Source organism: Brassica oleracea, chromosome C5 (genome assembly GCF_000695525.1).
Source record: "Brassica oleracea var. oleracea cultivar TO1000 chromosome C5, BOL, whole genome shotgun sequence".
Classification (NCBI taxonomy): Eukaryota; Viridiplantae; Streptophyta; class Magnoliopsida; order Brassicales; family Brassicaceae; genus Brassica; species Brassica oleracea.
Window position 1 is genome coordinate 46,631,021 of NC_027752.1, and position 5,528 is coordinate 46,636,548.

Below are 5,528 nucleotides of genomic sequence, written 5' to 3' on the forward strand. Positions count from 1 at the left end.
TATGATGATTTTCAAATAGGTTTGGAGCCTTCTTTGTCTCCGTATTTCAAGAAATTAGCGATTTTATAGTGGTTATTCCACCGATTTAGAGAGTATTATAAAGTTTTACTTAATTAATTGATAAAATATTTATAACTATTCCCATATACCACGAAAGAGAGTTTAACATACATTAATGCAAATGTAGAATGTGGTTAGAAATTTTAAAATAAAACTAAATATCATATGTTTCAGTATATAAAGCATTTACCAAAACATCAATATTTTTCGTAGGGGGTTAACACATAGATTTTGAAATTTTTTAAAAAAATATGAAAATATTGTTTTAATGCATAGTTGCATCCTGCACTAACATATGATGATTTTCAAATAGGTTTGGAGCCTTCTTTGTCTCCGTATTTCAAGAAATTAGCGATTTTATAGTGGTTATTCCACCGATTTAGAGAGTATTATAAAGTTTTACTTAATTAATTGATAAAATATTTATAACTATTCCCATATACCACGAAAGAGAGTTTAACATACATTAATGCAAATGTAGAATGTGGTTAGAAATTATAAAACAACACTAAAAAGTACAAGCCTCAGTATATAGAGCGTTTAAAGTAAAATTCAATGTTTTCGTAGGGGTTATGACACATAGATTTTGAGTAAAATTCAACAAAAATAACAATATTGCTTTAATGCATAGTTGCCTCCTGTACTTATGTATAATAGTGGTCAAAGAGAATTGGAACCTTTGTTGTCTCCATTTCTCTAAAGAATGGCGATTTTATAATGGTTAGTCCACTAATTGAGGGAGTACAAGAAGTTTTACTAAACTAATTTCTAAACAAAATTAAACGATGCCCATGTACCATGAAATAGAGATTAGCATACATTAATACAAATGTAGAATGTTGTTGGAAATTTTAATACAACACTAAAGATAATAGGTTTCAGTATATAAAGCATGTACCAAAACCTCAATATTTTTCGTAGGGGTTAACACATAGATTTTGAGAAAATTTCAAAAAATATGAAAATATTGTTTTGATGCATAGTTGAATCCGGCACTAACATATGATGATGTTCAAATAAGTTTGGAGCCTTCTTTGTCTCCGTTTTTCAAGAAATTGGCGATGTTATAGTGGTTATTCCATAGATTTAGGGAGTATTATAAAGTTTTTACGAAATTAATTGATAAAGAAATTATACCGATTTTCATATACCATGAAAGAGAGTTTAACATACATTAATACAAATATAAAATGTGGTTAGAAATTATAAAACAACACTTAAAAGTACAAGATTCAGTATATAGAGCGTTTAAAGTAAAATTCAATGTTTTCGTAGGGGTTAACACATAGATTTTGTGAAAAATTTAACAAAAATAACAATATTACTTTAATGCATAGTTGCCTCCTGTACTTATATATAATAATGATCAAAGAGAATTGGAACCTTTGTTGTCTCCATTTCTCTAGAGAATAGCGATTTTATAATGGTTGGTCCACTAATTTAGGGAGAATAAGAAGTTTTACTAAATTAATTTCTAAAAGAAAATTGAACGATGCTCATTTACCAAAAAATAGAGTTTAGCATACAGTAATACAAATGTAGAATGTGGTTAGAAATTTTAAAACAAAACTAAATATCATTTGTTAACACATATATTTGAGAAAATTTCAAAAAATATGAAAATATTGTTTTAATGCATAGTTGCATCCTGCACTAACATATGATGATGTTCAAATAGGTTTGGAGCCTTCTTTGTCTCTGTTTTTCAAGAAATTAGCGATTTTATAGTTGTTATTCCACCGATTTAGAGAGTGTTATAAAGTTTTACTAAATTAATTGATTAAATATTTATAACGATTCTCATATACCACGAAAGAGAGTTTAACATACATTAATACAAATGTAGAATGTGGTTAGAAATTATAAAACAACACTAAAAAGTACAAGCTTCAGTATATAGAGCGTTTAACGTAAAAACACAATGTTTTCGTAGGGGGTTAACACATAGATTTTGAGAAAAATTCAAAAAAATAACTTTATTACTTTAATGCATAGTTGCCTCCTGTACTAATATATGATGATGGTTAAAGAGGTTTTGAACCTTTGTTGTCTCTATTTCTCTAGAGAATGGCGATTTTATAATGGTTAGTCCACTAATTGAGGGAGTATAAGAAGTTTTACTAAATTAATTTCTAAAAAAAATTGAAAGATGGTCATGTACCATAAAATAGAGTTTAGGATACATTAATACAAATGTAGAATGTGGTTAGAAATTTTAAAACAACACTAAAAAGTACAAGCTTCAGTATATAGAGCGTTTAACGTAAAAACACAATGTTTTCGTAGGGGGTTAACACATAGATTTTGAGAAAATTTCAAAAAAATATGAATATTATGTTTTAATGCATAGTTTCATCCTGCACTAACATATGATGTTGTTCAAATAGGTTTGGAGCCTTCTTTGTCTCCATTTTTTAAGAAATTAGCGATTTTATAGTGGTTAATCCACCGATTTATGGAGTATTATAAAGTTTTACTAAATTAATTGATAAAAAAATTATAATGATTTCCATATACCACGAAAGAGAGTTTAACATACACTAATACAAATGTAGAATGTGGTTAGAAATTATAAAACAATACTAAAAAGTACAAGCTTCAGTATATAGAGCGTTTAACGTAGAACTCAATGTTTTCGTAGGGGTTAAAACATAGATTTTGAGAAAAATTTAAAAAATATAAAAATATTGCTTTAATGCATAGTTGCCTCCTGTACTAATATATGATAATGGTCAAAGAAGTTTGGAACTTTTGTTGTCTCCATTTTTCTAGAGAATAGTGATTTTATAAGGGTTAGTCTTCTAAATTGGGGAGTATAAGAAGTTTTACTAAATTAATTTCTAAAAAAAATTGAACGATGCTCATGTACCATGAAATAGAGTTTAGCACACATTAATACAAATGTAGAATGTGGTTTGAAATTTTAAAATAACACGAAAGATTATAAGTTTCAGTATATAAAACAATTACCAAAAACTCAATATTTTTCGTGTGGGGGGGGGGGTAGATTTTGAGAAAATTTTGAAAAATATGACAATATTGTTTTAATGCATAGTTGCATCATGCACTAACATATGATGATGTTCAAATAGGTTTGGAGCCTTCTTTGTCTCAGTTTTTCTAGAAATTGGCTATTTTATAGTGGTTATTCCACCGATTTAGGGAGTATTATAAAGTTTTATTAAATTAATTGATAAAAAAATTATAACGATTCCCATATACCACGAAAGAGAGTTTAACATACATTAATACAAAGGTTGAATGTGGTTAGAAATTATAAATCAACACTAAAAAGTACAAGATTCAGTATATAGAGCGTTTTACGTAAAACTCATACAATATTGTTTTAATGCATAGTTGCATCCTGCACTAACTTATGATGATTTTCAAATAGGTTTGGAGCCTTCTTTGTCTCCGTATTTCAAGAAATTAGCGATTTTATAATGGTTATTCCACCGATTTAGAGAGTATTATAAAGTTTAACTAAATTAATTGATAAAATATTTATAAATATTCCCATATACCATGAAGGAGAGTTTAACATACATTAATGCAAATGTAGAATGTGGTTAGAAATTATAAAACAACACTAAAAAGTACAAGCCTCAGTATATAGAGCATTTAAAGTAAAATTCAATGTTTTCGTAGGGGTTATAACACATAGATTTTGAGAAAAATTCAAAACATATAACAATATTGCTTTAATGCATAGTTGTCTCTAAATAGGTTTGGAGCCTTCTTTGTCTCCGTATTTCAAGAAATTAGCGATTTTATAATGGTTATTCCACCGATTTAGAGAGTATTATAAAGTTTAACTAAATTAATTGATAAAATATTTATAAATATTCCCATATACCATGAAGGAGAGTTTAACATACATTAATGCAAATGTAGAATGTGGTTAGAAATTATAAAACAACACTAAAAAGTACAAGCCTCAGTATATAGAGCATTTAAAGTAAAATTCAATGTTTTCGTAGGGGTTATAACACATAGATTTTGAGTAAAATTCAACAAAAATAACAGTATTGCTTTAATGCATAGTTGTCTCCTGTACTTATATATAATAATGTTCAAAGAGAATTGGAACCTTTGTTGTCTCTATTTCTCTAGAGAATGGCTATTTTATAATAGTTAGTCCACTAATTGAGGGAGTATAAGAAGTTTTACTAAACTAATTTCTAAACAAAATTGAACGATGCTCAAGTACAATGAAATAGAGTTTAGCATACATTAATTCAAATTTAGAATGTGGTTAGAAATTTTAATACAACACTAAAGATAATAGGTTTCAATATATAAAGCATTTACCAAAACCTCAATATTTTTCGTAGGGGTTAACACATAGATTTTGAGAAAATTTCAAAAAATATGAAAATATTGTTTTGATGCATATTTGATTCTTGCACTAACATATGATGATGTTCAAATAAGTTTGGAGCCTTCTTTGTCTCTGTTTTTCAAGAAATTGGTGATTTTATAGTGGTTATTCCATAGATTTAGGGAGTATTATAAAGTTTTTACGAAATTAATTGATAAAGAAATTATAACGATTCCCATATACCATGAAAGAGATTTTAACATACATTAATACAAATATAGAATGTGGTTAGAAATTATAAAACAACACTAAAAAGTACAAGATTCAGTATATAGAGCGTTTAAAATAAAATTCAATGTTTTCGTAGGGGTTAACACATAGATTTTGAGTAAAATTCAACAAAAATAACAATATTGCTTTAATGCATAGTTGCCTCCTGTACTTATATATAATAATTGTCAAAGAGAATTGGAACCTTTGTTGTCTCTATTTCTCTAGAGAATAGCGATTTTATAATGGTTAGTCCACTAATTTAGGGAGTATAAGAAGTTTTACTAAATTAATTTCTAAAACAAAATTGAACGATGCTCATTTACCAAGAAATAGAGTTTAGCATACATTAATACAAATGTAGAATGTGGTTAGAAATTTTAAAACAAAACTAAATATCATATGTTTCAGTATATAAAGCATTTACCAAAACCTCAATATTTTTCGTAGGGGTTAACACATAGATTTGAGAAAATTTCAAAAAATATGACAATATTGTTTTAATGCATAGTTGCAACCTGCACTAACATATGATGATGTTCAAATAGGTTTGGAGCCTTCTTTGTCTCCGTTTTTCAAGAAATTAACGATTTTAGGGTGGTTATTCCACCGATTTAGTAAGTATTATAAAGCTTTACTAAATTAATTGATAAAATATTTATAACGATTCCCATATACCACGAAAGAGAGTTTCACATACATTAATTCAAATGTAGAATGTGGTAAGAAATTATAAAACAACACTAAAAGTACAAGCTTCAGTATATAGAGCGTTAACGTAAAAACACAATGTTTTCGTAGGGGGTTTACACATAGATTTTGAGAAAAAATCAAAAATATAACTATATTGCTTTAATGCATAGTTGCCTCCTGTACT